This window comes from Python bivittatus, unplaced genomic scaffold (genome assembly GCF_059951505.1).
Source record: "Python bivittatus isolate LINGU-HERP-01145 unplaced genomic scaffold, Pbiv_v1 ctg000980_np1212, whole genome shotgun sequence".
Lineage (NCBI taxonomy): Eukaryota > Metazoa > Chordata > Lepidosauria > Squamata > Pythonidae > Python > Python bivittatus.
The window spans coordinates 5,638,784-5,664,903 of NW_028277125.1; the positions used below are offsets into that span (position 1 = coordinate 5,638,784).

The window sequence follows — 26,120 nt, forward strand, 5'->3', positions numbered from 1 at the left end:
TTATTTGCAGGACAGCCATTTGACCCTTCATTTCCAGTACTAAATTCCAGTACTAAATTCTAATGTCATATGTGCTTTGAGTTTTGGACATCAGTTTGCTCCTGAAGATGAACATTTCCAGAAGCTAGTTCAAGCCCTGAACATTATTGTGAAATTCATTGGTGACAAGTTCCATATTGTGAGTAATATTTTCAACTAAAGAGACAAACATCCCCCCAAACTTATGTTTCCAGCGGTATTTTCATTGAATCATAGAATGCAAGGCATGGAGGAAGCTTGGAAATCATCAAGGGTATTCCTCACCCCAGTATGTTTCTGTGCCTTTGTGTCAGTCTTGACTCCTTGGGACTGCCTCAACAAGTCTCTGCAGTTTTCTTGGGGAGCTGTTTTGGAAATACTCTCTTCGTCGGGTTGAGAGAAAGGGACTGGCCCAAGGTCACCCAGTTGACTTAATACCTGAGTCAGGACTAGAACTCACGGTGCCTCTCCCCAGTGCAAGAATCCATCATTTCAGTATCACCAGCAGACAGCCATCTACCCTATGTTTACACACCTCTAGGAAAAGATGGTCCAGCACTACTTCAGTCAGTCCATCATTGAAAGGTTCTCACCACTTTTTCCTGACACACAACCAAAATCTGCTTCCTTATACTTTAAAACCATTGTTTTTGTTCTGGAACAACTCTGAACCATCCTGCTTCTCTTCTACATGACACTCCTTCAAATGCATGAGGGCAGTGATCATGTCCCCTTGCAATCTTCTTTTCTCTGGGCTAAACATAGCTACTGCTTCCAATGGTTCCTTTCACGTTTTTCCTTCCAAGTCCCTTGTCATCTTAGCTGCCCTCCCCCAAATACACTTTAATTTCTAAATCTTGTTCCTAAAGGACAGTGGAGAGAACTATATGCAATACTCTAGTGGAGTCTGAAGAATGAGGAATAAAGAGGAACAATTATATCTCTTGATCTTGATACTAGATTTCTGCTGATCTACGCTAGGACTACATTTCCTTTTCAGGCAGCTGCATCACATTGTTGGCTTATGGTCAGCTAGTCATCCAACAAGACAGCTAGATTTTTTTCACATGTATTGTCTCCCATAATACATACATACATATATATATACATACATATATGCCTTTGATTTTTCCTACCTGTATGTAAGAATGATCTCAATTAGCTCTGTACCAATGTCCAACCCATATTTCACCATCTTCTCCATTAGGATCTCATGTGAAACTTGGTCAAACACTTGGCTGAAGTCAAGATACACTAAGTCCAAGGTCTGCCCACATTTTTAGCTAGGTATTTTCATACACACAAACTGCCTCTCCTTTCCACTCACACAATTCTGAGTGGGTCTGTATTGGGACTATCACTCCAGACAGTAACTTGGAATAGCACTAAATAGTCCTTTTCTCCATGAATCCATACTGTGTCTCTTTCAGTCAACCCATAAATCAGCCCTACCCTCCAAATATCTGTCATTCAAGTCTAGTCCTGGAATATGACAGTGACACCCTTACCAAATTGCCCCCTGAAGGTAAATCTTTTTTCTGGATCTCACAGAGGGCAATCATATCACATGTTCTCCTTGTTAAGGAGAATCATATGTTTATGCAGTGCAAAGACCCTCATAGAGGAAATTCTGAGCTGCCTGAGAAAGGCTTAATCCCCAGCAACGATTGTAGCATTCAACAGTGATGGAGGGATGGGAAGGGTGAAGAAAAGCCCTCTTCGATTATAGTAGATGGATTACATCTATCTTCTATCAATTTCTGTGATTTATATAGCCCCCCCACACACACACACACAAATGTCTCTGTGTGGCTTGCAGGATTAAAACACTCCATGCCAGCAGACATAACCCCCAGTTCCTAAGGATAAACAATGACCTCACTTGCCATCAATAACAACAGAGTTCATCTACTTGCCTAACCCAAATGTTTTTGGAAGCAGTCATGTCTTCAGTGCCTTGTGATATCCTAACAGGGTTGGGGGCATCTGTGTCTCCCTGAGTGGATGCCCATTTTTGATCCAAAAAATTATCCTGAGGTGCTAAGTCAAGCATTCTAGACCACAGAAGAGCAGACTGTGAAAATCCAACCCATGTAGTTAATGTATTATTAGTCTGGCATGTGAATCCAGTTGCACTAATTTATTAAATCACAGCTCATTTACCCACACCTGAGCATTTTTACAAGGCCTCCTGTAGACAATAAGATTATTATTTATAATAATGCATCTGCCTCCAACATTATCTGCTTTCTAGAAGAGGTGGGAAACAGCATTTTTCTGGGGGGTTTTGGAGTGTGACACCATGCATTGTTTGCCGTGTTTTAATATTTGTGTTTGACTATTAAGTGCTGTCTGTTACTGTAAGCTGGTAAGAATCTTCTATAATTTTGATGGGAAATCAATCAATCAATAACTCTTGCTCTTCCTTTCCTATTAGATGTATGATTTGTTCCCACGGTTAATGAGCTACCTCCCAGGGCCTCACAAGGAGGCCTTCGCTTCTGCAGAGTTGGTCCTTTCCTTTGCAAAGCAGGAAATAGAGAAACACAAGGAATTCCACTCTTGGCATTGGCCGCAAGATTTCATTGATCACTATCTTCTTCAGATGGAGAAGGTATGAGTTTCTTGTAGTTCAATACAGGGGCAAGGAAGTATTACATTCCTTGCTATAAGTAAACAGGAGGAGCTACTGATACTGTGTCCCTTCATCTTGGATTTTTTTTTTCTTTTTCATTCAGCTCCCATTCTGAATTTACCCCATGCCAAATTCAGGTTGCTTCTGAATAAGAGCTGTATTGTACCTCTGCTCTCTTTCGACATGGAAGGTTCTTTGTGGGGAGGAGGCAGAAATCAGTGGCTTCCATTTGTCACCCTCTCGTGTTTGCCTACCACTCCTTTCCCCTTTTCTGGAGAAGTTCCATTAAGAAAGAAAAGAATTAACAGGTTAGGGACTTTTGATTAATTCATACTTGACTCACTCCATGAAATGACTGAAGAAGGACAGATACTTTCATAGCCCTGACTGTAATTATAAATGTAAAATATTTTGAAATAAGGAAAAAAAGTCCTCCTCTCCAATATTTTCAGAAGAAAACCCAGAATGATTTTTTAGAAGCAACTTTTATCAATGTGAAATTACTTGACACTGTGATCCACATGTCACATGATCTGCAGTGTTCCTACAGTCACAAGAGATTAGTCCAGTAGTGCATCACAATCAGAAGTCACGTATGACCTCAGATATTTGAACTGAGTCACTTTGTTTAATTTGATACCATCCATCTTGAGTGTCCCACTGGACTATTCACCACGTTCAAGATATGAAGTCCTCTTAACACTGAATTGTTGTTCTTTAGTCGTTAAGTCGTGTCCGACTCTTCGTGACCCCATGAACCATATTGCGCCAGGCCTTCCTGTTCTTCACTGCCTCCCTGAGTTTGCTCAGTTTCATGCTCATTGCTTCAGTGATGCTATCTAACCATCTCATCCTCTGCTGTCCTCTTCTCCTTTTGCCTTCAATCTTTCCCAGCATCAGGGTCTTCTCCAAAGAGATCTCTCTTTGCATTAGGTGACCAAAGTATCTGAGCTTGAGCTTCATTATCGATCCTTCCAATGAGCAATCAGGGTTGATTTCCTTTAAGATTGACTGGTTTGACCTCCTAGCAGTCCAGGGGACTCTCAAGAGTCTTCTCCAGCACCACAGTTCAAAGGCATCAATTCTTCGGCGCTCTGCCTTCTTTATGGTCCAGCTCTCACAGCCATACATTACTACTGGAAAAACCATAGCTTTGACTATGCGGATCTTCATCGGCAAGGTGACGTCTCTGCTTTTTAATCTGCTATCTAGGCTTGCCATGGCTTTCCTCCCAAGGAGCAAGCGTCTTTTAATTTCATGGCTGCAGTCTCCGTCTGCGGTGATCTTGGAGCCCAAATAAATGAAGTCTGTTACTGCTTCCATTTCTACCCCTTCTATTTGCCAGGAATTGATGGGTCCAGATGCCATGATCTTAGTTTTTTTAATGTTGAGTTTCAAGCCAGCTTTCACACTCTCCTCTTTCACCCTCATCAAGAGGCTCTTTAGTTCTTCTTCACTTTCTGCCATTAGGGTGGTATCATCTGCATATCTGAGGTTGTTGATGATTCTCCCTGCAATCTTAATTCCGGCTTGTGATTCTTCCAGCCTGGCATTTCTCATGATGTACTCTGCATATAGGTTAAATAAGCAGGGTGACAGTATACAGCCTTGTCGTACTCCTTTCCCTATTTTGAACCAATCGGTTGTTCCGTGACCGGTTCTAACTGTTGCTTCTTGGCCCGCATACAGATTTCTCAGGAGACAGGTAAGATGGTCTGGTACCCCCATCTCTTTAAGAATTTGCCACAGTTTGTTGTGATCCACACAATCAAAGGCTTTTGCATAGTCAATGAAGCAGAAGTAGATATTTTTCTGGAACTCTCATTCTTTCTCCAAGATCCAGCGAATGTTGGCGATTTGATCTCTAGTTCCTCTGCCTCTTCGAAACCCAGCTTGTACATCCGGTAGTTCTCGGTTCATGTATTGCTGAAGCCTAGCTTGTAGGATTTTGAGCATAACCTTGCTAGCATGTGAAATGAGTGCAATTGTGCGATAGTTTGAGCATTCTTTGGCACTGCCCTTCTTTGGAATTGGAACATAAACTGACCTTTTCCAATCCCGTGGCCACTGTTGCATTTTCCAAACTTGCTGGCATATTGAGTGCAGCACTTTAACACCATCATCTTTTAGTATTTTAAATAACTCAGCTGGAATACTGTCATCTCCACTAGCTTTGTTGTTAGCAATGCTTCCTAAGGCCCACTTGACTTCACTCTAGGATGTCTGGCTCAAGGTCAGTGACCACACCAGCATGGACATCAGGGACATTAAGATCTTTCTTGTATAGTTCTTCTGTGTATTCTTGCCACCTCTTCTTAATCTCTTCTACTTCTGTTAAGTCCCTGCCTTTTTTGTCCTTTATCATGCCCATCTTTGCACTAAACGTTCCTTTCATATCTCCAATTTTCTTGAAGAGATCTCTAGTCTTCCCCATTCTATTGTTTTCCTCGATTTCTTTGCATTGTTCATTTACGAAGGCCTTCTTATCTCTCCTTGTTATTCTCTGGAAATCTGCATTCAGTTGCTTATATCTTTCCCTTTCACCCTTGCTTTTCGCATTCCTTCTTTCCACAGCTATTTGTAAAGCCTCATCAGACAGCCATTTTGGTTTCTTGCATTTCTTTTTCCTTGGGATGGTTTTAGTTGCTGCCTCCCGTACAATGTTACAGACCTCCGTCCATAGTTCTTCAGGCACTCTGTCTACCAAATCTAATCCTCTAAATCTATTCATCACCTTCACTGTGTACTCACAAGGAATATGATCTAAGTCATACCTGAGTGGTCTAGTGGTTTTCCCTACATTCTTCAATTTAAGCCTAAATTTTGCAGTAAGAAGCTCATGATCTGAGCCACAGTCAGCTCCTGGTCTTGTTTTTACTGTCTGTATAGAGCTTCTCCATCTTTGACTGCAAAGTATGTAATCAATCTGGTTTCGGTATTGACCATCTGGTGATGTCCATGTGTAGAGTCGTCTCTTGTGTTGCTGGAAAAGAGTGTTTGCTATGACTAGCTTGTTCTCTTGACAGAACTCTATTAGCCTTTGCCCTGCTTCATTTTGTATTCCAAGGCCAAACTTGCCTGTTATTCCGATTACTCCTTGACTTCCTACTTTAGCATTCCAATCCCCTATGATGAAAAGGACATCTTTTTTTGGTGCTAGTTCTAGAAGATGTTGTAGGTCTTCATAGAAGCGGTCAACCTCAGCTTCTTCAGCATCAGTGGTTGGGGCATAGACTTGGATGACTGTGATATTGAATGGTTTGCCTTGGATACGCACTGAGATCATTCTGTCGTTTTTGAGGTTGTACCCCATTACTGCCTTTCCCACTCTCTTATTGACTATGAGTGCAACTCCATTTCTTCTAAGGGTTTCTTGCCTTAGATATAATGGTCACCCGAATTAAATTCACCCATTCCCGTCCATTTCAGTTCACTGATTCCCAAGATGTCGATGTTCAGTCTTGTCATCTCACGTTTGACCACATCCAGCTTGCCTTGGTTCATAGATCTTACATTCCAGGTACCTATACAATATTGTTCTTTGCAGCATCGGACCTTCTTTTCGCTTCCAGATACATCCACAGCTGAACGTCCTTTCGGCTTTGGCCCAGCCGCTTCACTCTTTCTGGAGCTACTTGGAATTGCCCTCTGCTCTTCCCCAGTAGCATATTGGACACCTTCCGACCTGAGGGACTCATCTTCCGGCGTCATATCTTTTAGCCTTTTAACATTGTCCATGGGGTTTTCTTGGCAAGGATACTGGAGTGGGTTGCCATTTCCTTCTCCAGTGGACCACATTTTGTCAGAACTCTCTGTCATGACCTGTCCGTCTTGGGTGGCCCTGCACGGTATAGCTCATGGCTTCACTGACTTACGCAAGCCCCTTCGCCACGACAAGGCAGTGATCCATGAAGGGGCTTAACATTGAGCCTTATTCCTAAACCATGTAGATGCATTTTCCACCTTTGTCTTAATTGTACGAGGCTGCTTCATGTTTCACTTTCTATTATGATATCATCAGCATAAAACAGCATCCATGGGTGTTGTGATTGTAGGTTTCTGGTTGGTGTCCAAATAGAGAATAAATGGCAATGGTGAGAGGTTGGTCCCTTTGTGGAGAGAAAAGATGCTCAAACGTCCAGCAGCATTTGCTACTGAGCTGATTACACTGGGGTATAGTAGTTGACCGGAGCACATGTATTGTATGATTTAAGTGATAGCCAAATGAGGTCATGTGGTCCATGATCAAATGCTTTTCTAGGTCAGTGAGTGGCATATATATGGTTGTTTCTTTCTCATGGTGCTTCTTCATCAATAGGCAGGGGGCATGTATTGTGTCAGTTCTTGTATAGTTCTTTATGGACTTGCACTGGTTTGGTGAAAAGTTGGTGATGTCACACAGGAATCTAGTATGCGTTCAGAAATTGTCATGGTGTGGCATAGTAGTCAGGTCAGCTTCTAGTTTGAGCAGTCTCACACATTCCTTTTGCCTTTCTAGATTGAGATGCTATATTGTTGTGGCAAGTTGATATTCTTCTACAATGTTTTTGAACAATCTTGTAAGCCATTCTGCTCCCTGTGATTCAGGTAGCTTCCATATTTCAGCTGGGATGAAATTCAGGCCAATTCCTTGGTTGTTTTTCATCTTGCAAATGGCAAGTGAGACTTCTTCAACCAGCTGCCAGGTAGTTCATGGGAGCTGAGCAGTGTGTCCCCCAGGTGGCACATAGAAGGAAAAATACCCATGCAAGTAAAATAGCAGTTTACTGCTATTATGGTCACTGGGGTACCTCCAAATAAGGTCCAGGTTTAGTATCCCAAATTAGAAGCTGTAGACCACTGGTAAACATCATCAGGTTTTACGAGAAGCTGGCTGTAGAACAAGCTGCTCATTGCTTCACCATGCATGATGCTTACCTCTAAAGCTGAATCTCTACATCTCTTTGATCTGGTCTACTTTAAGACAGTGTCTTACTCATTCCGAATATACCACTCTAATTATTACTCCAATGCATTGATTGTCCTCTATATCTATCAGGAATATAGTTATTCTCATGACTTGCGACACAGAAGCAATAATAACTACGGGAAAGTTGCATAGAATTCATTGTGATTTTCATTTCCCATTTTAAACATCAGAGCAGGAATGACCCCAACTCGACCTACAACGAAGACAACCTGGCTCAGTGTGTTTTTGACCTTTTTACTGCTGGAACAGACACAACCTTTGCTACTCTGATATGGGCACTGCTTCTGTTGGCAAATCATCCCCAAATCCAAGGTGAGAGAAATCTGGGCAGGGGAACACAGTGACTCTCCAGTTCTAAAACACACAGGAATTATTGGAAATTCTTTAAAATATTAATGGCTATTGAATGATAAACTGACTCTATTCTTCATAATAATTTTCCTATGTGGATTCCTGAACATAGAATGAGGAACGTGAACATAGCAGGATTAAAGGAAGCAAAGAAAGTACATACAGAGATCCTTCTTTGATGTCCTCAATAAAATATTGAGTTATGAACTAAAAACTGGAAATAAACATTTAACACACTTTAAATTCAGAAATCTTTTCTGACTTGGTACTTGTTTTTAGGCTACATTGTGTGCAGAAGATTATTGATTTTAATTGACTCAGATTTCCAAAGTGGTTGGAATTGAATTCTGGAGATTGACTTGACTGAAGGAGATTCAGTGGAATCTTTGAATGAAATCAACAATTTGCATCAATATTCTGAATCAGTTTGGACTGGATCAACTCAGAGACCAGGAAACCCATTTTAAATCCGCACTCCTTGAATAACCTCAGAAGGAGGATGAGATTACGTTTAATGCTCTGAAAACTATTCTATACCCTAAAATAATACTGAGGATTAAAACTGGAAAAGAAATAAAGAAGTGAAATACAGTATTGAAAAAGAAGCTTCTACTGTATTTTCTTTATTTTTTTTTGTAGAGAAAGTCCAGAAGGAGATTGAAGATGTGTTTGGCTTCTCGGGGTCAATTTCTTATCAAGATCGGAAGAAGCTGCCCTACACCAATGCTGTGATTCATGAAATGCAGCGTATAAAATATTTCCTGCTATATGGAGCTCCCAGGCAAAGTACCAAGGATGTGAAGATGAGGGGTTATCACATCCCAAAGGTAGAGAAACTTGTTCAGGCTGCACTGCAGGAGTCCAGCATGGAAGGAAAACCACAAGATGACATGTGGACAGAGGCCATTTGCTCAGAAACTGCCAATGTAGTTACACAAAATCAAATGGGCAAGAATAGAATATGTTTGGGGGGGGTGTTGGGGGCCTATGGGTTTAAACCCAAACACCTACCAGATTTTAAAGCTCGAACCCTAAATGTTTTACATTTATTCTAGGAGGAGGATGAGAGATTAAGGGCTGAACTTAAGTTCAGAATTGTAGTCATGAGTGGCCATGTTTCTTCATTGATATGTCTCCTTCTTGGGACAACCTGGAGTGAAAAAGAATTATGGACCCAGCCCTTTCTTTCAATGGAAGGAAGGGGAGAAAGGAAGCTGAGCTGCTGAGCAAATGTTTCATCAATATTGTCAGAACTTTTTTGCCTGTTTACCTTATGAAGCTGCTCTGTTTAGTTGTCTCTGTTTTTTACAGGGGACCATTATTTTCCCAGACCTGTGCTCTGTTCTTCTTGATCCTGGACAATGGGAGACACCTGAAGAATTCAACCCCAATCACTTTTTAGACAAGGTTGGGAAATTCATCACTCGGGAAGAGTTCCTGACATTCGGAATAGGTAAATCTATGAGTCCAAAGTAGCTTATAGCTTATAGATTCCCACCAACAGCACCTCTTAGTAATTCTGAGGTCATCATAGTCTGAATATGAAGCCAAGGAATCCTTATTCCTTCTAGTTTCAAAACTAAGAGAGTCTGAAGTTCCCTTTAGGCAATAAACGTTGAAGTACAAAGGAACACTAGTTATCTTTAGATTGCAGTCTTACACAGTAGAGCTTTCTAAGACATGTACAAGATTGCACTTATGTTTGGTAGATAACTTTTAGTTAAATCCAACGAATGCTAACCAAGTTGTAGCTTCTTACTAACAGAACCACAGAGTAATGGTTCTAGATGCTAGAAGCACAAGTCTTCCCCCACTGCAGTGTTTCCAGTCCTGTCTGGTACTGCATGTATACCAGTGAATCCTTCTCCTTTGATGGTGCAGGTAGCAAAGGGCATAAATGGCACAATTTCAACCATGATAAATATGAAAACTGATGAGTCTTGCTATCTTCTGTCCTGCACAATTCCAGAAATCCCATCACATTCATTTTCCCCACCACTTGCCACTACATCGTAATATCCGCTTCTTACCATCCCCCATAGCCAACCCAGGTACAACAGGCAGGAATTGAGCCACTATAGTGAAAATCTAAAAATCATTCACTCATTTGCCATTCCTCCAAATATGGCCCATGATAAGAAAACACATCCCCAAGTAAGGAGAAAAACAGTAAATGAAAGACTGTAGAGATGGTACATCTATAAGTGGTTATGGACAATCCATTGGCACTCAAACACTCAAGGTGGCATGCAAAATTTGAAAAAAACTGAAATCAAAATTAAAACGTAAAACCAAAATCATTGAAGTCAATAGTTAAAAGTTGACAAGAGATTTTCCCCATTTTGTTTAAATAAGTTGGTGGACAGAGAAGTGAGAAAGTAACTTCCCTCTTTTAGGCCAATCTCTGGAAAAACATGCCAGATCATTTTTTTTCAGTGGTCTATCACTTTGCCTTTGAAATGGTGTACCATTAGATTATGTACTACTGCAATCTGAGTTCAAGTCATCACCCTGTGGGATGTCAACAAACTGAGTAAAAGGGAAAAAACACCTCTAGTAATTGAATCTGCTAGAAGATACAAGGATTCAATTTGGAAATCTCCTGGGGCTCTTACAAATCTTTTCACTTTTATTTGCTGATGGGGATATACTCTGGGAAATAGACTATTATTACCTGTCTGCATGCCCTGTCTCATCTACAGGTCAGCAGGCATGTGTGGGAGAGCAGCTGGCAAGAATTGAGATCTTCATCTTTGTGACTAGCCTCTTGAGGGCCTTCAGCTTCCAGCTGCCCGAAGGAGTGAAAGAACTCAGTCAAGCACCTGTTGTAAAGTTCCTCATGCATCCATACCCTTACAAACTGTGTGCTGTTCCCCACACAGCCATAAAACATATAGAAACACCATGACAAGCACAGAACTAATTACAGTATACTTATTCAGTATTATGATAAATGTTTCCTATATGCCCATTCACTTATTTAGATGTTCTGCCTCCATTTACTCTACACAGAAACTTCTTCAACCTACAAGTGGATTCACACAACTTCTTTAACAAGGTCAACAAAACAGCTGGAGGTCATTTGTGAGCACTATACTGAGTAAGCTTGTTAAGTTTTACTTTTCTTTCCTTTTGAGTACCAATAAAACATAATACTTTCAATTTACTCTTAGTACCTGTTTTCATTTTTTTTTTTTTAATTTCTGATATGGACTTCACATTCTCCCCCCAGAGCAAAAGGTGAAACCCCATGTGTTTTCCTCAGGGCTTTCATACAGTACAGATGTGGCTGCTTTAAAAGAAGAGGGTGACTGTGATAGTTTCCTTGAGTCAAATAAGGATTAGATTGATCCCAGATTCAATGAGACCTAACAAGTCTTGGACACCAACTGTTTTTCTTTTCATCTCTCCATTTTATTACACAGAATGAAATATTACCTTTCTAAATAAAGTTGTATACTTCTGTTCATTTTACAGACCTGTATTTAGACCTTATTTCTGGGACCTTATCATTAAACTGACTAAATCTATTCAGCTCTTGTCCTATAGCCAAATATATGCTTACCTATGTTTTCCTCTAGATTTATGTGGTTGTGTCCCCCTATTTCTGTGTTGTATTACCATATTAGATCTCCTATTTCTATGTCTGCTCCCTAAGAAGCTTAGCAATAATTCTCTGCTTGTTTCTAGCTTTCATTTCAGTGTCTGTGTTTTTCCCCATACTTCTTATTCTTTTCCAGAACAATCATAGTTGTTTCTCCAGTTAGGGAGGGAGGGAGGAGCAAGCACAGGGGCTTTCCATCATCAGAACGCAGGTCTTCCCTAAACCTTTGGATTATGACTCAAAATACAGTTCACATGGGGCTGCCTTTAAAGAGAATGCGGAAGCTGCAGTTCATCCAAAACCCAATGGTCCAGGGGCTCACTGTCCCTCTCCAACAGGCCCTGTGTTGGCTACCAATTCCCTTCCGGGTGCAATTGAAAGTGCTGGTTTTGACCTCTACAGCCCATTATGGCTTTGTCCCTTGATACTTCCAGAACTGCCTGCTCCACCCAGAATCATTTCGACCTCTTAGGTCAGCAGGGGAAAAACCTCTTGTAGTATCCCACTTTAAGGAAATTAAAGGATCTGAAGCAAGGAGGCACTGTTTACCAGTGGCAGTGCCGGTTTTCTGGAACAGACCTCCAGTAGAGTAAGTAAATTTATTATTGTAACTGTATGTCATTATTTATAATGTGCCATAAAATACAATAAAATAGCAGTAAGCTATTGTACAATAAAGTAATAAAAGGAGTATTAGATGTAAAAAGGTTACAGTAAAACAAAGCCAAGGCTAAGAACTTAAATATTTCTTTCCAAGTTTAAATGACAGCAGAGCAAATGTAGCAACTTGGTTGCTGACAGTTGGAAACAAAGCTGCAAGAAGATACTTCAGTTTTTTTTGAGATCGGCGCCTTTGAGTTCATCCACCATCAGTAATTTGGTCCTAATCTCATTGTCCTTGGGGCAGCAGAGGACATAGTGGATAAGGTCCTCACTTGACCAACACCAAAAGGACAGAGACATTGTTCGACAGGGAGCTTACCAAATCTCCCTTCAGGATCTGCAGAGGGCCTGGTTTGCAGGCAAAGGGATGTTAAAGCTCTTCTCAGTGAAGCACTGGTTATGTTAACCAGGTACTGGGAGAGGCTTCTGTGTTTTTTATAATGATGGTACCAAGGTAAAAATGTGGAATCCCGTAAAAAAAATCCCATCTCTGTTATTTTCTCTGCTCCAACAGCTAAGTTCTTCTAAAGGTGGTAGGATAGGCATCAAAAGTTTGGTCCATTGATCCCAGCTGTGCAATGGAGAAAACAGAGTTTGGCATGATGGGATTCCTGAAGGCTTCCTAGTCTCTTATAAGCCCCAGCAATGCTAGGTGTATTCTACCTGTGATGGAAGGTAGCCTACCTCCATCCTTACACAGGCAGTGGAGATTAGTCTGGCAACCATCCCCAACGGCATTCAGGAAGATGCTGAAGACTGAATTGTTCTAGCATTCTACCCAGTCTGGGCCCATCTTGGTTTTGTTTTTATTTCCTTGAGTTTGAGCTCTTTTTATTTCGTGTTGCAGAACCAGAGTTGTTGCTAAGCTCTAGGCTGGCCACCAGGCTCTGCTGTTAAGCAGCGTTGCCACTGAGCTGCCCAGCTGAGCTGCCCAGAGATGGGCTGCTTACCATGACTTGTGATCTTACAGGTGACTGTCGGCCCTCTTGTTTCCCTGCAGCTGTTGCACTTGTCCAGAGATTGCTTCCTCATCTGCTTGCCATCTCTTCCTCTTCTCCCGTTCCCACACACACCCTCTGGGTTGGCTTCCCTTTGCTAGGCTGAGGGTGCGGGTGGCACAAGGTGCACTCAGCTGGCTGCCTATGGATGCTGGCACATCCTTGAAAAGGGCAGGGTGTGGCTAAACTAGCCAGATGGGGACATTGCTATGCCAGTCCAATATCTGGGTGTGGCCAACTGACCAGCTGGGAGACCGGTCTGGATGCCTGTGGGGGGAGACTGTGCCAACCAGTGTCTCTTAGCAGGCTGGGGGGAACTGAGCTGAACTTCCCCTCAGGTTTCCTGGTGGGGCCAGGAAAGTGAACTCTTATGTCCCTTTTGGGGGGTAGGAATGAACTACGCCTAGCATCGGGAAAGTGGGGGGAACATGTCTGCCAGGCTGCAGCCACTCCACTTAGTGTTTTCTTTTTTTTTTTTAATTTTTTTTTTTTACAACAAACACAAACAAACAATAACATAAAAAGCATAAAAAAAACCATCTTCCATTTTAAACCGTGTGTCAGCCAGTTACCAATCATTTGTGCCATCCTTTCATAATCTTCACTCATCATTTATATAGAATCTCATGTCATCTATCCAACACATATTTATATATTTATCAATTATTATTCATTTGTTACTAGTCTATAACACCAGCTTTCATAATAGGATTTATATCATTTTTATCCATTGATTATATATATATATATATATATATATATATATATATAATAATTTATATCAGTTTGTCAAGTTTCTATTATATAATTTGCTGATCTATTACATTACCATATCTTTTCATCCAACCATTGATAAAACAAATCCCATATCATATAGAATTGTTTATCTTCTTGCTCTCTAATTTCAAATGTTAATTTACTCATCTCTGCACATTCCATAATTTTTTTAATGACTTCCTCCTGCATAGGTACTTTTTCATTTTTCCAATTTTTAGCAAATACAATTCTAGCCGCTGTCAGAACATTTACAATCAAATATTTCAGTTCTTTACTATATGTTTCAGGTATAATTCCTAATAGGAATGTCTCTGGTTTAAAGTCTATATGTTGTTTTATCATTTTTTCCAACCATGTGTGGATTTTAATCCAATATCTTTTAGCTTCTGGGCATGTCCACCACATATGGTAGTATGTACCGGGCTTCTGATGACACTTCCAACATTTATCAGACTTGTTCTTGTACATTCTCGCAATCCTTGCTGGAGGTAAATGCCACCTGTAAAACATCTTATACAAGTTTTCTTTATATGCAGTTGACATTGTCATTTTATAGTTTTGAGACTATAATTTTTGCCACTTCTCTAAATCAATTCCGTATCCAAAATTTTTCCCCCATGCGATCATTGTATCTTTAACCTGTTCTTCCTCCATCTTAAATTCTAGTAAATGTCCATAAAGTTTTTTAATCACCTTTTCATCAGTACCCATCAAAATTTTGTCTAAAACAGTCAGCTCATCATAAATACCTTCTGCTTTAAAATCTTTATCGAATCTAGATTGTATTTGCAAATATGAGAACCAGTTCATTTTTATACCTTGTTCTTCCAACGCTTGCATAGTTTTAAGTTCACCCTTTTCATTCAATATCTCAGTATATCTAACTGTTTGTTCCTTTTTATATGTTATTGAATAAGAAAAGGCTTCAATAGTGGATATCCATCGTGGAACTTTTAAATAATATTGTCTTCTTGTCTTCTCCCAGTTTAAAAACAATGCCTCTCGAATATAGTGCCTTCTAAAGTAGCCCTGTGTTTTCGTTCCCTTATACCATAAGAAAGCATGCCAGCCCAACAACAGGTCATGTCCCTCTAAGGTCAATAGTCTATTATTTCTTAAAGTTATCCAGTCCTTTACCCACATCAGATTTGTCGCCTGGTAGTATAATTCCCAGTTAGGCAAGGCAAACCCACCTCTTACTCTTGCATCTTGTAGTAATTTAAGCTTTATTCTTGCCTTTTTACCCTGCCAGATGTATTTCAATACAATTTTATTTAAATCATCAAAAAACTCTTTCCCTAAACGAATTGGAATTGTCTGGAATAGATATAACATCCTAGGCAATATATTCATCTTAATAGTGGATATTCTCCCAATCATTGATAATTGTAAATTCTCCCATTTTGTCAGATCTATTGCAATCTGTCGTTTAAGTTTAACATAATTATCCTCCTTCAATGTACTACATCTTGGTGTAATATATATCCCTAGGTATTTAACCCTGTTTGTGACCTGTATTTCCAAGACTTCTTCCAATTCTTTCTTTTGCCTTGCTAGCATATTCTTTGTTAATATCTTTGTTTTATCTTTGTTTATTTTTAATCCTGCTACTTTTCCATATTCTTCTATCTTTTCAATTAATTTAGGTGCTGTTTCCAATGGGTCCTCTAGTATAAATACTAGGTCATCTGCGAAGGCTTGCAATTTGTACTCTTCCTTTTTGATCTTCATTCCTTTTATTTCTTTCTCTTCTCTTATATTCCTGTTCAACACTTCTAATGTTAAGACAAACAACAAGGGCGATAGTGGACAACCTTGTCTCGTCCCTTTTGTTATATCTATCTGTTCTGTTAAATCTCCATTTATCATGATTTTTGCAGTCTGCTTATGATATATTGTTTCAATGGCTTGGGTAAATTTTCTACCAAAGCCCATTTGTTCCAATTGCAGTAGCATAAATCGTCAATTCACGTTGTCAAAGGCTTTTTGTGCGTCTAAGAATATCAAGGCCATTTGCTTTTCAGGGTGTGCCTCATAGTATTCCAATGTGTCGAGAATTACTCTCATGTTGTCTTTAATTTGTCTCTTTGGCAAAAATCCGTTTTGATCAGCATGGATAAAGTTATTCAAATATCTTTTTAGTCTTTCTGCCAATATTGAAGCAAAAATTTTATAATCTGAATTTAATAAGGATATAGGTCTATAATTTTTAACCTGTTGTGGGTCAGTGTCCTCCTTTGGTATAAGTGTAATATATGCTTCAGTCCATGTTTGGGGTATCCTCTTCTTTGTCATAACCTCATTCATAACTTCCAATAGTTGAAGGCTCAATATGTCCTGGAAGGTTTTGTAAATTTCCACTGGCAGTCCATCTGGACCCGGGGCTTTCCCGACATTCTGCTTTTTTAGAGCTTCTGTTAATTCCATCATAGTTATATTCCCCTCTAACATTATTTCAATGTCTTTAGGTATCTGAGGCAATTTCGCTTTCTGTAAATATTGTCTTACTTCTTCTTCTTGTACATTCTCTTGATAATACAATTTTCCATAGTAGTCTTGTATAATTTTTTCTTGTCCTCATTACCAAAGCAGATCTGTCCTTCTTCATTTATCAATTGATTAATCCTTTTGATTCTCTCTCTTTTCTCAGTTTATAGGCTAGCCATCTACCTGGTTTATTTGCATCTTCAAAGTAATTCTGTTTAGCACTTCTAATTTTTTGTGCCAGTTCCTCCTTTTCCATTAATCCCATTTTATGTTTAATTAGATCCATTTTAGCTTTAATATCTTTTTTTGCGGGGATTTCTGTAACTCTTCTTCCAATTTTTTATGATCATCCTCCAGTAGTTTAAAAGTCTTTTTCTGCGTTATGTTTCTTTTTCTTGTATAATCTATTATTAAACCTCTTGTATAAGCCTTCATTGTATCCCAAAGATTCTGTAATGATGTATCCTCTTTTTATTTTCATTAAAAAAGAAGGTAAGTTCTTTCTCTATTTTTTGTTTGAAATCTTTTTCTTTTAGTATCCTATTATTTAAAGTCCATCTAAATCTCTTCCGTTGTCCTTTCCAAATAACTACCATTGGGTTGTGGTCGGCCCAAGTACTTGTTTGTATTTCAATTTCTCGAATGTTAGCAAATAAGTCCGCTGACATCCATATCATGTCAATTCTAGACCAAGATGTATGTCTGTCTGAATAAAAAGTATATTGTTTATTTGCTGGATTTCTTTCTCTCCATGCATCTTTCAAGTCTATTTCTTCTATCATTCGAAGGAAGGATTTTGGCAATGTCTTCCTAGTTCTCTTTGTCAATTTCTGTGTTTTATAGTCCAGTTGATCATTCATTATTCCATTAAAATCTCCCATCATACAGATGTTAACATAGTCCAATTCAGCTATTTTCATATGTAATTTCCTATAAAATTCTTCTTGATTGTCATTGGGAGCATAAATTGCAATTAAAAGAATTTTAACATTATTATCTATTATTTCAACCATCAAGATCCTTCCATCATCATCCGCATAGATTTGTTCTGCTGGCATTGTATCTCTAATATATAGGACCACTCCTCTTTTTTTACATTGTGTCAAGGAAGTAAATAATTTACCCAGTTTTTTTTTGCTGCAACAAATATTCGTGTTGTTTTTTGATATGTACTTCTTGCAGACAAATTATATCAAACTTTAACTTCTCTAATTTATGAAATACTTTCCTTCTTTTAATAGCCAGATTAAGTCCATTTATATTGATCGTAATCAATTTTCTTTCCTCCATGTTAGGCTTTATACGAGGGTTTAATTGCTCTAGTAGATCTTACTTCTCGTTGTTCTCTGGGAACGCCATCTCCCCCACTTTCTTCTTTTTCTTTTCCAGTTGCTGCTGCACCTTCTTCTTGAAACTCAATTAATGATTCTTCCTTTTGTGTGTCTTCTTCTTTTCCTTTAAAGAATTCTGAATAGAATAGCTCTGCTTTTTGGACTGTATCAACTCTTTGTCTTTGTTCCTGCCAAGTGAACTGAAGATCTTCTGGAATCAACCATCTGTAGTTTACTCCTCTTCTAAGTAGCTCTTTAGTCAGGAATGAATATTGCCTTCTTATATCTCTTACTTTTCTTGGCACCTGCTTCAGGACTACGATTTCTTTATCTTTGTACTTTAGTGTTTTCTCTCTTGCCACCTGGAGTATCTGTGCCTTAATAGTTTTTTTAGTAAATCTTATGTGTACTTCTCTTGGTAGTTTATTTCTCATTGCATATCTCGTATAGACACGAAAGATTTCATCCATCCCATCTGACATTTTCTCTGTGGTTATCTCCAATGCTTCTGCCAGTATTTCTGTCATTATTTCCGCAAGGTTTTCACCTTTTCCTTCCTCTATGTTTTGAAATCTCAAATAGTATTCTGATTTATCAATTTCCCATCCTAGCAAGTCACTCCTGGCTTTTTCGACTTCACTCAGTCGAGTATCGATATCTCCAATTTTCTTATCTCTTTGTATGTCTTCATCTTCAATTTTCTTAAATCTCTCCTCATATTTTGTCATCATCTGTTGTATACTTTCATCTGTCTTTTCAATTCTATGCTCAATATTCTCCGTCCTCTTTCCAATCTTCTGAATTTCTTGCATAATTGCCTGCAATGTCACTTCCTTCTCTTTTTCATATTGTATCATTGTCTGAATTGAACGTTGTCTCCCAGGAGGTGAAGAGGAAGCTACTGACGTTGATGGGATTGGGGCTGTTATTTTCTTGCTCATCTTGATGCTTAAAGCTGCAGAAAAAAGAAAAGAGGGAGAGAACAAGGCAAGAACCACAGATACTATTCCACAAAATGAGAATGAAAAACAATAGAAAGGAGATAAAAAAAAACCTGGAAATAAAAGGGAATGGAAAAGGAAAAACCTTCAGGCACTTGTCCGCCTTAATCCAATAGTATGCAGTTAAAAAAAATTAAAGGAAGAGGAAAAGAAAGCTAAATTTCTTTTTTTAAAAAAAAAAAAAAAAAGAAAACCAGCTGAAGAGAAGGTAGAGAGGAAGAGAAAAAAAAAGGAGCAAAAAAAACCAAAAAACAAAAAGGAAAAAAGAAAAAGAAAAAAAACCAAGGCTCTAGCAAGAAGTACGCTACTGCCACTAAATGTCCAAGGCTCTTGTGACTAAATCAGGCTTTCCACCTTAAACATTTTCAGAATCCACTCTCCGCTGTCTTGTTTATAGTTATTCAGGTGGCACCTATATAAACAGTTTGTGATGCACTTCGCTATCTTTTTAAGAGTCCTTGAGTATGAGTAAAACAAGTCACAGTAGAAAAAACAATATATATATATATATATCCAAGCCTCTAGGTGGCAGTGCTACTTTCTTTCATTAGCTTTCGCTTCGCTTTTCCTCTTTCCCAGCCGGGGAGAGAGGAGAGAAAAAGAATGAGAAAAGAAGAGAAAAAGAAATATGCTTCTTAAAACACTAAAAAAAAAAAAATCTTAGTCCTAATGCTTGAAATCAGAAATTATTGAGTATCAAACAGAAAAGCCAGTCCAGTTGAGTTTAAAAATGAAATAAACCACGCTCTGCCAGATTCAAGTCCATAAAAAGGGAAAGTTAAATAACTAAAAAGAATTTTCCCAAAGGCTTAATCTCGCCGCTTAGTCCCACTTTTCTTCACTTTTAAAAATTCACTTTGTATTACTTAGGGTGTTCTCTAAGCAAAATTGAATAATAAAGGTCCATCTCACCCGGTTGACACACTTTCTTCTTCCATTTGGAGCTGTCCCAGCTTTTGCAGTCTCAATGGCTGCCGCTCCGTCGCTGGTTTCAGGGACTTCTCCCGGATCAACCAGAGATTTTGCGATATCCCTGGGATCAACAGGACGTGCCCTATCTAGTCGCCGTCTCTACGGGACGGCTTAGGTCCTTTGGGACCGTCCAGCATCGGAGATATCAGCTGCGATCTTGGGAGCTCCAGATCGCACACCGTACCGCCGCGACGCCAGCTCCGCCTCTCCCCACTTAGTGTTTTCAGTGGTGGCTTTCTCAAGGACAGAAGAGACTTTCAGCTCCACTTTTCCCCCCTCACATAGTCCATAAGCAGGTCACATATAGCAGATACACTTTGAAGACTATTCCAAGAACTGGATTACTTTGTCCTTCTCAGCAAGTTTAAGTAATCTTCTTTCCCATGGAGGTATGTAGTATTTCTGTACTTAGTTCCAAAGTACTTTAATAAACAATATTCCAGATTCAACTGTCCCCTTAATCCCTTTTAAACTTTCTTAGTTTCCATTCTTGGCAAACTTTTTGCTTTTAATTCTTTGTAAATCTATATTAATTAAATCAATTGATTGTCAAGAATTCTTTGTGGAAGAGCTACCATTGCCTGTTCTTGTCCCGGGTGCATCAGCATCTCCCTCGAGAACCCCAAAACACTGATGGAGAAGTACTTCTAGCAATAGAAAACAATATTACTAGCCACCAGGGCTCGGGGGAGAACATACAGCGCTTAAAAAACCTTGATGTATCTCTTTGTAGACTTGTAGAGTATTGTGGACTCTATTGCTCTATATTCTTTCTTGTTCCATGAGGAATCTCCTCTTCCTCCTCTTCCTCATGAATCTGATTCTATGTTGTTATATCTTTTCCTGTCTGAAGAAAGTATGCCGGCTTGTGAAAGCCCTTGTGTTTTCCTCAGGCCTTTCATACAGAACAGATGTGGCTGCTTTAAAAGAAAGGAATACAACGGTGGTAGATTCCTTGAGTGAAATAAGGATTGGATTGACCCCAGATTGAATGAGACCTAACAAGTCTTGGACACCAACTGTTTTTCTTTTCATCTCTCTCCATTTCATTACACAAAATGAAATATTACCTTTCTAAATAAAGTTGTATACTCCTGTTCATTTTGCAGATCTGTATTTAGACCTTATTTCTGGGACCTTATCATTAAACTGACTAAATCCATTCAACTCTTGTCCTTTGGCCAAATATGTGTCCTATCCTTGTGTACATTTTCCTCTAAATGTATATGGTGGTTGTGTTAGCAAAATTTGAGAGTTTATGACTCTCCTCAATTAGGATTCAGTCCGGCAGAAGATCAAACATGAAAGTACCAGCTGAGATTTTAAAGTTTTATTGAAAGTAAGCCAATTGAGTCAGCTGGGGTCTCCCCTTAAGGCAGAGGAGACCCCTCCCGCGCCCAAAGAAGACAGTTTTATACATGTTCCTTACAAAGAGATACAGCAATTAACAAACGATTGGTTTAAATTGGCATAAGTTTGGATCCTCCATATTATTGGGGGAAATTTATCTTCCTGAAGACCTATTGGATGCTAGTCAGAGTTCAGGGCACCCCCCCCTTTTCTTTATGGCCTTGACCCTTATGGAGACAGGATGTCCGAATGAGAGAAATGTGTGAAGATTCATGAATGTCTGTGTCTGTGTTATCCCTTTGGTTTTCAAATGTAAAGAAGTAAAGATAATGTCTGAGAGAAATGCGTATCCCTTTGGTTTTCAAATGTAAAGAAGTAAATATGATGGAAACTAAGAGCCCTTTTTAATAAGGTTTCAGTCCCCCCTTTTTAAATTCTTAATATTTTAAACCAAGAATTTAAACCTTGTAAGGAAAGGTTTTCTGTACCAAGACAAGGTACTTGTTTTTCTGCAGAGAACTTGGTTGTGTACAGGTGGTCCATGTAGAAATAAAGATGGGGAAGCAGTAAAGACATGTGGAGATTAATAAACCACAAACAATTACAACTACTAAGCCAATAAAAAAATAGTGCAGCCATGAAAAATTAGGTAGCCAGGAGGTTAACCAAGACCAGTTCCTCCTAGAATTATTCCAATCTTCAACATACTCTTCTCTATCTTTTTGTATTTCTGCCACAATGTGAGCAATCTGTTTAAGGTCAACCAGGAGTCCTTTTGTCTGGTCATGGAACATGCAACATGACTGATTAATATACATGCAAACACCACCCTGACTATTCAAGATCATATCTAGGGCCATCCTATTCTGGAGGATCACATCCTTAAGGGAGAGGACTTCATCTTGTAAGTGTTCCTCCAGATTCAATGTAATATTCTCCATCTGCTGTAAATATACCCTCACTCTCTGGATCCAGTTGTTGTAGGAACTGAAATATTGTGCAAACCATTCTGTTTAAGTGTGCTGAGGGCAGGGGAGAAAAGAAAAAGTAAGGGGGTATGTGAAATTGGGGTTGCATGGGTCAGAGGAATTCACAATTGCCCCAATATCTGTGAATGCAAGAGAGCCCAAAATGTAGACAGGAGAGCCTGAACAGTTCCTTGTGCTGAAATCCAATCCCCAACCCCCCAAGGTGCATATAAGAAATATGTGACATAGTTCTGACAAGCAATTCAATTCAATTCAATTCAATTCAATTCAATTCAATTCAATTTTCAATTCAGGAGAGGCTTCGAATTGGTCCTTAACTTGCACAGTTCAGCTCAAACTGTGATAGAAAGATCCCATGCCTTCAGGATGGAGAGAGAAAATGACTTAGGCGGTTGAATACAGGGCAATCCATCCCTGCAAGCTATCTCTTACAATCTGCATGCCCAGTCTTCCGCAGGATGCCCTGAGTTTCACTTGAGGGGTTTTGCTTGCCCATTGTATGTACTCTAGACACATGGCATATCAACAGTAAAAGTACTTTTAGAGTTTTAGATGATTATTAGAGAGTGCTGATTGCATGCCCACTCTCTCACAAAGTCAAAATAGTCAGAAATTTTTCTTTAGAGTCATCCAGTGGGTTTGTGTAGACAGGGAATCTTCCTTGCCAGTGAGGAGGCATAGATGTGTAGACCCAATGGTTATACTGCTGTTCAGCGATGCTAATCTGGTAGTTGAAATGTCAGTATATGCAGTGGTCAGCGAGAGGAAGAGGCAAGCATTTTCAGTCAGTGCAGGCATCCATGATTTAAACAGATTCACACCCCAACTCAAGATCTTGGAAAACTCCTCCTGAGGTGACTGCTATACTCCTGAGTTCCTACTGAAGTCTATTGAACAAAAAAACAATCGTTAGCCACTCTTGTAGGGGAGTCTTCTTCTATTTGGAGATGTGAAGCATTTTTTTTCCTTTTTTTTTTTCCCTGCAGGACAGAATACTTTGCCTGCTTTCAATTAGTGCCTCCCTTCACCCACACTTGCTCTTCTGGCCCCAAATTCTTTCCCCCTTTTCTTACTCTGTACAGGGGTTTCCCTTTTGTCACAGAGGGAAGGTGATTTTGTGCAGGATCAGTTACACCACTCTCTCTCCTGCTGTGAGGTTCATTTCAGGTCTCTCTGGGTCTAGGTGGAGAAGCATTCCTTGGTAGCCAGGGTCTATTGCATCCTCCCCCATACATCTATGCCCAGTAGTGCCAAGTCAGTTATTTTTTATTTACATTGATGTCACTGGGCACTCTTGAGTCTGCTCCTGCAGCTTCCTCAGTTGCAACCGCCAGCAGGAAAGCATCAAATTCTAACTTCCACACATGGAGTGTGCAAACCTTCTTTCCTGGGGTGAGGTTTTGATATTGGGCATGGACTAGGTGGAGGTCAACAATGTCAGGTTCGGTCAGCACGGGGCTTCAGGGAAGCACGGGGCTTCAGGGAAGCTCGCAGCCAGACCACGCGGAATCCACCGGCGGTAGCTAGCGGGGAAAAGAGGAACTGAAAGCGCCGCTAATTAACGGGCCACCTGCGCCCAGCCAAACCGGAAAACCGCAGCGGAAGCTTTTAACTATAAACTGATAACGGCGCGAGCCAGCAATGAACGGGGCCGCAGGCAGCGAAACAAGATCGCAACGCAGCACAGAACCCGCGGCTTGCACGTAACGGGGAGGAACCAACCCAGCCGGAGGGGGACTGGCAATCAAGGACAATAGACCCTGACCGATCCTGCCATCATGAACAATCAAGGGGGATTATTGGGGGCCAATAATCCGCAGCTGCAACGTGATCGCGGGGCGGGAAAAAAGCGCGGGAAGGGGGGAATATAACAAGTGATGCAATTGTACCAAGCCAGTCCTGGCTTTGCTTGTGACTACTACGTTACGCATGAGTAAACCTTCTTTGTGAACCACACGTGTCAGGAGAGTTTCTCTGTCGAACGGGGCAAACCTCACAAACAAATCATTGACTGAGCTTCAGGATGGCTTTATCCAATAGTGGTCTCCACCCCTTCAACGATTTGTGGCCAGACAGGATGTGAAATTTCTGCTTTGGGAGGCCTTACCTGTGAAAACCCAGTGCCAATATCCCAAGAGATCTCCAAAAGACTGGCTTTGCCTCACAGTGCAGAGAGTGGCTGAGTCCCAGATCCAGTTGATCACCTCTATAGGGATCCTTGAGCCTTGTTAGGATTAATTACCTGATCATGCAGTGTAGGATGAAGCTGCTAGGCTGATTCTTACTACCATAGGGAAGACAAATCATGAGAGGTTAGCCTAATTGTAGAAATGCATACCCAGATAGCAGGCCTTCATACTGTGAAAGGGTATGGGTGAATGCAAGCAACCCTGAGACAAAACTTGGATTGTTTATCACATCATTATATACTTCAACTGCTAAGGACTTTAATACCTTCTCATTCTTAATAATTTCCTAGAATTAGAACTTGGAAAGCTGGAAAGAAGGAATCTACACTGACATAGGAATTTATAGAGTGCCTTGATTGCTTCCAGAGACAGAAGTTGTTATATATTTTTTTCAGATAGACCATACCAGTCCATGGAAGCTCTATCAAATATTGTCCTAAACATTGTTTCCTTTTTGTTCATAAAATCCATATTGAGGGACAAAGATGAAACCTAGTAAAGTCTTCCTCATAACCCATTTAGTTTAAAAGTAAAACACATGAAGACCCCCTTTAGGGCCAATGCTGGATTCTTGTTGCAAAGCAGAGAATGAGATTGCTGATAAAGGTTGAAATGCAAAGCACTCTTGGGTGCAGCACAGCAATTAGGCAATAGGGCAAAAAAGGTACCTCCCTCCCCCTTCTCTGACTACAAAATACTGGAGCATGTTGCAAAGATGTTAGCCATTACAGCAGCATTTGAGCCTTCAAACTTTTACTCCTACCTTCACTTCTGGCCAAATGTTTTCCTGCACCAGGAAAAAAGGAAAGCATAAGAACATGCACTCCTTCACTTTTTTTTTTTTTTTTACCTTTCCTTTTTGACCCTGGATTCTTGGTCCCAACGGCCTCGCTGGCCTCAGAGAATTTAAAGGTGGTGGGATCAACCCTTGCCTCCCACCAGCTGACGCTGGCTGTTTAAGGGATCGTTCGGGGGGGGGGCAGGACACCGGAATCCACAGGCCTGACTTCCTAGGAGATTTCTTGGACCTTTCCTTCGGTTCGGGGTGTGGCCAAGCACCCTCTCCCTTTTGGAAGAACCTACCTCACCAGTTTTCCGTGCCTCTTCCAATGCCAAGAATTCAGGAGGAGGCTCTTAGAAAGAAACAGCTTTTTATTTGGCCAAGTAAAAGGAAGCAACCCAAAGCATAGGCAGCAAATATGCCAGGGTTTTGCCACGCCCATGGAAATGCAGACTTCATTTTTATAGCCTTTGTTACAAAGATAAATTAATTTTTCTTTCGTCATCCCGGACTGGAATCTCCCAGAGCTCGCCAATTTTTAATTACACACCCAAGAGGCGTCCCCCTGCGAGGGTGTGGCTTGCTGGCACATCTGCCCATGCCAGAAGTCTTCCGTACACCTAGCGCTAGGTTTTTCTCTGCCAGTCCGGCTTGCTTTCAGTCACACACACACACACACCATCACTCGCAGCAAGGCGGGACACACTACTGGCAAACGGAGCACACTGGCTTTCAACTCTGGCAGTCGTTGGTCTCAGACCTCATGCCAAAATTGGGGCGTCTCTACCCCATTCGCTGAGCAGTCCTGGTCGCCCCCGGGAGGCAAAATTATGGACACACACCCCATTCCTTTCAACCGGACCACCCGGAGTACCCAATTGTACTCAACTTTCTGGCGCAGCTCGAGGGTAATTCCCAGTCAGGAATTGTCAAATCTTCCCTTTGTGGGTCCCTTAGGGGTCACCGGGCCCAAAGGGCCTCCCCCCTTTCAGGACCACCAGACAC

General features: G+C 40.4%; 1 pseudogene; it reads left to right on the forward strand.

Moving 5' to 3' along the window:
• The window catches only part of LOC112543234 (cytochrome P450 2J5-like), a 54,080-nt pseudogene that overhangs the window by 14,978 nt on the left and 12,982 nt on the right, over positions 1–26,120 (forward strand).